Raw genomic sequence first — 10,260 nt, 5'->3', positions numbered from 1 at the left:
CCTGTCTAATGCTGAGAGCACGTTGTTCTCAGGCTGTCTCCGACGGAAGCCCTCTGGGTCTGGAGAGAGGCTGCTGCACTTGTTTCCTCACTGGCTTCTCAACTCCAGTGAATGGATCAAATTTACTTGCCAAGTGGTTTGGATTCAGTGTGCAGGTCAGGAGAGTTTACATAAATGATAACTGTCTTGCTTTAACCTGTTTGGCTCAGTGGATAGAGCGCTGGCCTGTGGATCGAAGGGTCCTGGGTTCAGTTCTGGTCAAGGGCACATATGTATTACATCAGTTGCAGGCTCCTCCCCCATCCCGGCCCTGGTCAGGGCCCGTGCAGGAGGCAACCAATCGATGTGTTTCTCTCACATTAGTGTTTCTCTCTGTCTTTCCCTCTCTCTTCTACTTCAGTGGTTCTCAACCTTTCTAATGCTGCGACCCTTTAATACAGTTCCTCATGTTGTGGTGACCCCCAAGCATAAAATTATTTTCGTTGCTACTTCATAACTATAATTTTGCTACTGTTAATGAATCGTAATGTAAATATCTGTGTTTTCCGATGGTCTTAGGCTCTACAGCAGCAGTTCATAACATTACGATTCATAACAGTAGCAAAGTTACAGTTATGAAGTAGCAATGAAAATAATTTTATGCTTGGGGGTCACCACAACATTAGCAACTTTGAAATATGCCATATAGTAGTAGTAACAATAATTATTATGCTGTGCATTATATCCCCATCACTTTATAACTGAAAGGCATTCTTGACACCTCCTTAGTCCCACAATCAAACAATCTCTAAGTCCTATTATTTCTACTTTCAAATTACATCCTAAATCAGCTCACTTCTCCCAGCACTATAGCCAGTGCCTTTTTCCAAGATTCGATAACTTCTTGCCAGGGTACTACAGTGTGGTCTCCTGATCTCCCCATTCCTATTTGCTTCCCTTCTGTCCAATCTGTGCACAGCAGCAAGAGGGTCACCTTTGTATAAACATAAATTAGAGGATGCCATTTCTCCACTAAAGCCTTCCAGTGTCTTCCATTGTACTCAAGTTCAAACTCATGACCTGCAAGGCCCTCTGTGGTACAGCTCTGCCTTTCAACCTCCTATCCACTCTTGCCATTCACATTACACTCGGTTCAGGGCCTTCCACAGTGTCCTTCGTTTCCCCGGAATGTCCTTCCCTCCACTATTCTTTATCTGGCTAATGTATAATTCTCCAGTTGTTAGCTTAGATCTAAAGATGACTTCTATTACCACCCCTTTCTTAATTAGGCTACCCATGTTAGTTTCCTATTCTTTTTATTAAAATCACCATTTGCCACCTTAATGTATGTTTAGGTCTGTCTTCCCCAGACTTAATTCTGTGAAAGCAGAGACCATATCTGTTTTGCAGGACATGTGTGCTTGGGGTAGTGTCATGCCTGGCACATACCCAAATAAGTATTTATTGAGCATTGGGTGATCTGAAGCCTGGAAGAGCTACTGGTGAAAAGCTTGGAGCTGAATGGCCTACAAAGCTGTCTAATGTGGGATAGAATCGAGGTGGTTGCTATGTGAGACCTTAAGTCTGCTCTGCAACTTACAAGTGACATGACCTTGCATAAGTCATTCTCTGTACTTTTCCCCTCAACTGGAAAATGAAGCTAAAGTGAAATGGCTTGGTTTAGCTCCCAGGGTTATAGTTAGGATCAAAGGGACAAATTAATGTGAAATGATTGAGGCTGAGCTAATGCTGGCTAGCCCACTGCCGAGGAAGGGTTGGTGCTGATGCCTCTTACGGTCTGGCTCATTAGGAAAGAGGCCAAGCCTTACCAGTCTCCACAACTGCCCGCTCATGGGCCTATCTCAGGACCAGTGATGGCTAGCTGAGTCAGGATGGAGGTCAGCTGTGTGCCTGGACTCTCATAGTGAGCTAGGGAAATAGGCATGGCTTTGTATATGGCCAATGTCACCTTGGATTTTACCTTTTGATACCCAGATACCAGATCTCTGTCTCTAGTAGTTGTATTGTCTTGGTCTGTATTATCCACGTCCTTTCCATTCCCTTTCTGCCCTCTCTTCTTTCACCTTAAAGGTTTTTCATTTTCAGTTTATTGATCTAGGTTTTCCCTGTGGTGGGATACCTAATGGGAAAGGGGGGTTTGAAGTAGCTACAGCCTAAGGGTAGTTGGCGGAAACTATGGGACTGGATGCCTGGGTTCTTTCCCTTTACTTTAGAAGGAACCACAGTCTAGTATTCTTGATGGCTGGTGGGCTGGAGGTGGGGGTGAAGAGGCAGCTCCCAGCTCCAGGAGGGAGAATCACTAAGGGGTGGAAAGTGCTGGGGCAGGGTTGGTTGGGAGTGAGTCGTGATGTAGGCTTTTTATCCCCTGTCTCTTCCTCAGAGTCTGAGGGAAGGGAAAAAGCTGACTGCCCACCCCTCTCTTTGTTTGTCTTGTCTAATTTAACTTACGTTATTTATCAAATAGACAGGTTATTTGGAAAACCAGATGGACCCAGGCAAAAATCATCTGGGTTTTCCAAATGTGAAAAATTAGGTTCTGGGGGCCCAGGAGGAAAGCTGTGTGTGTGTGTGTGTGTGTGTGTGTGTGTGTGTGTGTGTGTGTATGTGTGTGTGTGTGTGTGGTATTGAGGGTACTTTATGTCTCTGTAGTCAGACTTAGAAAGAAATTGTTCCATGACATCCAAGCTTTCCCCCTCCTTCTTTTTCCTTCAAGTTCTTTATGACTGGAATCTAAATGAGAAAACTACAATCTTTATGTTGGTGGCTGGGAGTGCTGAAAGGTTTAATTGGCCAAGGATGGGAATATGTCAGGGCTACAATAGAGCAGCAGCTGACAGCTTTCTCTCTCCAGCTCTCGCCTCCAGCAGAACCAGTGGGTTAGCAAAAGGCACAGAAACCTCCACCTCTTGTTCCTTCAGTGTCATCCCCAAATGATCACAGCAGTTGTGGAAGTTGGACATTAGGGGAAGAACTTACCATTTCATACCTTCCTGATGATCAGATGGCCAAAGAACACTGAGGAATAAGGATTGTCTCTCCCTTTAATATCCAGGGAAGGAGTTAGCTGTGTATTACAACCAGGAATAGTTGTTTTTTGTTTGTTTTACTCCTCACTCAAGGATATTTTTCCATTGATTTTTAGAAGAGAGTGGAAGAGAGAGGGAAAGACAGAGAGAAATATGGATGTGAGAGAAACACATCAATTGGTTGCCTCCTGCACATATCCTGACCAGGGCCCTGGCTGGGGAGGAACCTGCAACCGAGGTATGTGCCCTTGACCAGAATCGAACCTGGGACCCTTTGGTCTGCAGGCCGACACTCTATGTACTGAGCCAAACTGGCTAGGGCACAACCAGGAATGTTTAAAGCCTGGGGGTCTTTTCCCTCTGGGTAGCAACATTAGTAAGGAATTGAAGCAGGAGGCCATGGAGTCACGACTCTTGGCAGCAATAGAAGAAGTGTTCTGGCTGAGAGCGAGCGCCATCTCTCTACATACACACATGCACACACAGAGCAGAGCCAAGACCCTTTCTGGCTCAAGGAACCTGGCAGTGGCAACAGCACTTGTCCCATTGTGAGTGTCATTTTTTTTAAGTGTCATTGGACTGTGAAAGCCACTTAACTTGATCTCATCTGAATAATCTGAGTTAATACTAGCTCCACAGTGGTGAGGATTAAGTAAAAAAGAATTGTAAAGTGTCTGCCTCCAGGCCTCGCACATAGTAAACCTCAATGAGTGCTTGTTGAATGAATGAACCCATGAATCTGAGCATTAGGGCTCCTGTGACCATTTCCAAAGGTCAGTGTGTAACAGCTTGAATAACTGAGACTTACGTGCTGTCCCGTTGAGCCTGGAGCCTGAGACATGATCCTACCCTGCCATTCATTTAGCACATGTTGAGTGAGTATCAGTGGTGTGTGGGGTAGACCCCGAGATGTACCACCCCATCCTCCCTTCGATGAAGGCCTTTTGGCCCAGCTACCGGGAACAATCCCTTTGGGGATTGCCTCAGCTGCAGAGAACGCCTTGTCCAAAATCATGCCCCTTTTCAGCACAGCCTACATCCAATGAATACAGGGGTATTAATGCCTGGCCATCTCAGCTCATTTCCAGACAATTCTGATGGGACATTCTATTTTCAGAGCTCCCCTAGAAATAGGCTGAGGGTATGGCAGTTCAGCTTCTGTCCCCTCCCTTCCACAGGTATTGATCCAAAGGCCACTTCTTCTTAAAAAAAAAAAAAAAACTTTTTAAAATTGATTTCAGAGAGGAAAGGAGAGGGGAAGCCATATAGAAACATCAGTGATGAGAGAGAATCATTGATTGGCTGCCTCCTGCACGCCCCACACGGGATCCAGCCTGCAACCTGGGCATGTGCCCTGACTGGGAATCGAACCATGAGCTCTTGGTTCATAGGTCGATGCTCAACCACGCTGACAGGGCTAAAGGCTACTTCTTAATAAACATTCTTCATGCTGAACTGTCTGAGTCTGCCTTCTGAATCCAGCCTGCGAGGGTACTAGTCCTGGTGGCCAAGGCTTTAGGACAGGAAAGGACAGAGATCCCTCTGCAGTTCCCAGTGTTTCCAGCATGGGCAGTGTTGGTGCTGTCTTTTTCTGTCCACCAGAGGGCAGCAGCATCAAAGCAACCTGCCCTCCCAGTGTGGGCTGGGCCTTTTCCTGTCCCCTCTGATTTCCCATCACCAGTATAATAAGTACTAGGCAGGCTCACCTCCCAAGTGTGTCCACCTTCCTGTCTAAGGAAAGAAAACTTTCTGAAACTGCCTTAGTTTTGTCAGTCTCAACCTCCCTCCCCTTCTCCCCCAGCACCGAAGGCCAATCTGTCTTTCTACTGCAACCCCTCCCCCTCCTCAGCTGGGCAAACTCCTTGCCCAGAATCCCCCAGCCCACCATACTTACCACCCACAATAGATTTGTTTTCTGTGTGACAAGGTAATTATGAGCTTGGGGCCAGAAGGCCCAGGGGCCAGTCTGAAGATGGTCACTTCAATCTGGTTCTCCCTGTTCTACTAACATTATTGATTTTTAGTTTTATTTATTATGGTGATTTTTTTGTGTGATCTGGCCCTGGTGACATGAGGTATGGAGGCGAGAGAGCAAAACACATTTATTCTTGTCACAATTTATCTTCTTGAAACCACCTACCCACCCAACATTTTTTCCCCAAACTATAGATTTTAGTACCATTGTTTACCTGTCTTCATTCTCTCCTTTAGTCCCAAAGTTCTCCCGAAGATTCTCCCAGGAAATGGAGCAGGTGTGGCTAGCGGACGGGAGCTGGGGAGAAGAGTGGGGACAGCAAACTTGGCACCTTTTATTAGTGTCCATTGACTCATCCAGCATTCCCGGTACCTGTCAGTTATTTCTAGCCTAAGCTCCCCAACTTCCAGCTTCTTTCTCATTCCTTCCCTCAGTCCTGAGACAGGCCAAGCTCTGTGCTTTTTTCTTCTACATCAGTTTCTCTTGCTGTGAAATGGGTGAGAGAAAAACCTGATCAGGAAGCTTTCAGAGAATGGGATTGTGACTGGATGGACCCAATTCAAAATTTGCCTGCCTGACCTTCAGGCTGCTAAAGGCCTCCCATAATGTACTCTACTTCCTTATGGGGATGGGAACGGCAGGCTTTAGGCAATAAATTACAAGTATGAGGGTGCGTTCTTAAACAGAATGATTGCCATGGGAATCAGCAGAGGCCGAAGGCGATTTGTGGGGCCACATTCCCCGGCCTGTGTTCTCTGTGTGTGCCAGGAGAATGAATAAATCATTGTTCAGGGGCGGGATGCAGCTGCCGGGCTCCTCCCCTCGGCACATGCCCCGACTCCAGCTCCTCCATTGAGGGCTGCTGGAGCAGAGTGGTTTATACACCCAGCTCCCCAAATCCTATTGAGGCCTCCCCCTCTGCACGAGCCACCGGCTCCAAGCCCATTCAGGCTAGCCCTTTGTGCTAGAGGTTAAGTGGTTACATGTGGGGGGCACCCAGAAAGGACCTGTCAGGCCCTGAAAGGCTGTGCTGATACTGAGCCCTCCTACTGATGAATGGGGTGGGTGGAGGAGAGGTGGGCGGCCTGAGGATGGGGTGGGGGAGAGGGCATGGGGATTATGGAGCCCACAGAGGCAGCTGCTAGGAAGGGGGTGGAACAGGCACCCTTCTCTCATTCTTCCTTCAGATCCGATTTTCTATCTAGCTCACTCCCATTGCTGTGGGCTCTGGGGTGTTCAAACAGCCTTAGGACTTTGGATTTGACTTTTCTGGACTCCTGGTAGAAGAGAGGTTTGGGAGAGAACATTTACCACTGGGTGCCTTGGGGGAAAGGGTCTATTTCATTCTTCCAACAGCTCCAAAACACCCCTCAGTTTGCCCCTTTTCCCTCCAGGAGTGAAGGGAAAAGTTGGGGCGGGATTCATCTCCCACGTTCATGTGATGCAGTGGACTTGAAACTGTCCCACTGAACTTTAAAAACTTCCTGGGACATCCCCCCTTAGGAGCTGTTTAGGGTGGGGGTGTTCAGGGGAGAAAGAGACCTCAAATTGGGTGTATTGCAAATATTTTGCATGAAAATAAAAGATTCCAAGCCTTCAAAAAATTTTTTAGCTTCAGACTTGATGTACATTCCCCTCATTTTATAGCTGAGAAAACAGCCATATGGGGGGTGGGGAGTGGACCTGTCTTACCTAACATGGTCACAGAAATTTCTTGATAGACTAGAGTGCACTTTACCTTTAAGAGGCTGTGGAGAAAATGGATGAACAAAACAACTAGGTCACCAGCTTTGTAGGCCTTTCTTTCCCCAGATGAGCTAATTCTGGGGAATGATTTTCCTTCTAATATGCCTTCAGGGCTCTCTCATACATCAAAGGTTCTCCAAGGCTGTGTGCCTGGTCTTGGGATCCCAACTAACAGTGTTCACATTATAATGTTATTTAATAATGTTCAAGGCATAATATCTTTATTTAACCTAAAAAGGTTAAAATGGTTTGATTTGCCTAAGTTCCCAGAGCCATGTGAGGAGGTTGACAGATGATATGAGCTCAGGAAGAAAATAAAGCAGGTGGCTGGTACCCCAGGACTGGGAGCCTGGGCTTTATTCTGATGAGGAACCTCTGGGGGCTCCCTGTTATTTCCCTGTGGCCCCCAGGAAGAAGCCCCAGCTCCACAGAACAGTGGTCAAGACCTTTCACCTCTTAGCCTACTTTATCCTCCAGCTTCATCTCCTACCTCTATTGCCCAACATGTACCAGTCACACTGGCCTTCCCTGGGTTGTCTCAACACACTCTCTAAACACACAAACCACAGACGGTCTCCTTGGCCTTCTCCTGCTTTCTCTCGGTGAGCTTCTATTCATCCTTCAAAGCCTGGCTCTGCCACATACAATATAGACTCTAACTCAACAATCTATGATTTGGTGTCTTTTGTAGCCAAAACATATATGAAGGGGTTGAGTATGTGTGGTGCCTTATGTGATTGTGCTTAATGACTTTCTCAAAGAGTTAACTTCCTGTCTCTGACGTTCTAGGTTCTGCATGGCGTTAGCATCTAGGGAGGAATGTTTCTAACCAGGGAACACAAAGATGATTCCACTACATTCCAAGCTCCTCATAAATACTAGAGAACTAGAAGAAAGGAGGTCACCATGTAGGTTGGACTGATAATGGCCACCAGGGGAAATAGAGTTGCTACTATTTAATGAGGACCGAGAGGTACATGAGTGGGACCTAGAGATGCTCTATTAATCATGGTTCTTTTGATTGCGAGCGAAAGAAATCCCACTCAAGCAAGGGCCTTATTGGAAGGTATACAAGGTCCCAGGAAACGGACTGGAACATCACCAGGACACTGTCTTTTGTCTCTGCTTCTGTGTGGCAGCATCATTTTCTCCTATTACAAACTGACTTCTACTTGCCAGGAAATGTGATTGCTACAGTCCTAAGCTCACATCTTCCCTGCTTTGTCTCCCTTTAATTTTTATGTCAGCAAATCCCAGAGAAAGACTGACTGACTCACCTGGAGTGGGCAGTCCTATCCTGGGACTCATTAGGCTGCTGTTTAACCCACGTGGTTAGGGCTGGGAGAGAAGGAGCTGAAGGAAAAGTGGGGAGGAGCTGTTCTGGGCCCACCAAACAATCAGGTGACTGTATGGCTGTATGGCATGGGGAGAGCTGCATAATCCCAGAACATCGAAACCCAGAGCCTGTAGGAGTAAAGATCTGGGTCACCTCACAAGGAAGGAAACTCTGTGGCTGAAGGCAAGGGGAACTTGCAGTGGGTAAAGGAAAAGGGAAACTCAGTTCAGACCTGCGGTCTCCACCTGTATATTCTAAGCGGGGGGAGTATCCAAAGTTTGAGTTACTTTTGCCTTCTCCCTTTTTTTTCCTTTTCCCTCTTAAAAATAGGAATTGTCATACTCATAAGATGGTTTTTCTTCCCTCGTCCATCTCCCTTATTTTTGTATATAGGATTGGTTGGTGTGATTTAATTTACATTTAGTCTCTCAGTAGCAGAATGGTGAGTTGGAATCAAGTTGAAACTGGAAGAGGACATCTCAGCAGAGATCACAGAGTTGAATTCTTTCTCATAAAAAAAAAAGCAATAGAAAGGGATGAAGGCAAGGTATTTTATTTATTTGTTAAATTATATTTTTATTGATTTCAGAAAGGAAGGGAGAAGGAGTGAGAGATAGAAACATCAATGATGACAGAGAATCATTGATTGACTGCCTCCTGCATGCCCCACACTGGGGATGGAGCCTGCAACCCGGGCAAGTGCTCTGACAGGTAATCAAACCGTGACTTCCTGGTTCACAGGTCGACACTCAACCATTGAGCCACTCAGGCCAGACAAGACAAGGCATTTTATTTATTTATTTATTTGTGTGTGTGTGTTTTAAATATATTTTATTGATTTTTTACAGAGAGGAAGGGAAAGGGATAGAGAGTTAGAAATATCGAGAGAAACATTGATCACCTGCCTCCCGCACACCCCCTACTGGGGATGTGCCTGCAACCAAGGTACATGCCCTTGACCAGAATCGAACCTGGGACCCTTTAGTCTGCAGGCCAACGCTCTACCCACTGAGCCAAACGGGTTAGGGCTATTTGTTATATTTTTAATAACCTTGTCGAAACAGGACCCCTAAGAATTTTGGTTACCTCCAAAAAAATTAGGAGAGAGAGATGGGACAAGGTATTTTAACTGTATTATTCAATAATGAATCCATATTAGTTTAGTTTTGAAATGGGGTGAATGGGGTTGGGGGTACATGAGGAAGGTGTAGCCAATTGCATAGCTTGTTCAATAAAATGGTGTGGCCCTAGCCGGTTTGGCTCAGTGGATAGAGCGTCGGCCTGGGGACTGAAGGGTCTCAGGTTCGATTCCAGTCAAGGGCATGTACCTTGGTTGCGGGAGCATCCCCAGAAGGGGGCGTGCAGGAGGCAGCTGATGGATGCTTCTCATTTCCATCTCTCTATCCCTCTCCCTTCCTCTCTGTAAAAAATCAATACAATATATTTAAAAAAAATAAAATGGTGTGGAAGGGACCCCCCTGGAAGCTCATGTGCCCTGAAGGCTAAATTTGTCCAAGTCTTCTTTCTGGGGAACTTATTTTAAGAAGCCTTAACTTACTTAACACCAGCCAGTGCTTTTCGGTTTTATGATTGAAGCCAGAAATTCCGCTGTTCTCTTTGATTGCAAACTGGGCCCCAAACCCTATACGTTTCCCCCAAGGAGGAAGGGAGTGAGGGGGTCAGGCTTCAGTAAATAGAAACTGAGGAGAGCTCACTGCACTGGCACCCGGCCTGGCAGTAGCCCCATACCTGTCCCAGAGCAGATTTCCTTTCTGCTCTTAAAAATGTACCTTTCATAAGTGACTTTAATAAATAAGCACAAAATGGATACATAATTTCAAACAGTGATAGATGCTATGAAGAAAAGGAACAACGTGCTCAGGGATAATATCAGAGAAGGTTGATTTGAGAAGAGGTCTAAAATATGAGAGGGGGAAGGTCATGTTCAGCAGAAGGAGCAGTGTGTGCAAGAGCAGCACGGCAGGAAGGAGCCTCAGGCCCGGATTGCCGAGATGGAGCTCAAAGGCTGAGGAGGGAGAGACAGGGCAGGATGCTCAGAGCCCGGAGGATGCTGCCTGGAGGATTTACCCTGCAATGGGGAAGCCATCAAGGCGTTTTAGGCAGGAGGGTGGTGACATGACCAGATTTTCATCTTGAGAATGTCATTCTATCTGCAG

Source organism: Plecotus auritus (genome assembly GCF_963455305.1).
Source record: "Plecotus auritus genome assembly, chromosome: 2".
In the NCBI taxonomy this organism is placed as follows: domain Eukaryota; kingdom Metazoa; phylum Chordata; class Mammalia; order Chiroptera; family Vespertilionidae; genus Plecotus; species Plecotus auritus.
This window is presented reverse-complemented; position numbering follows the sequence as displayed.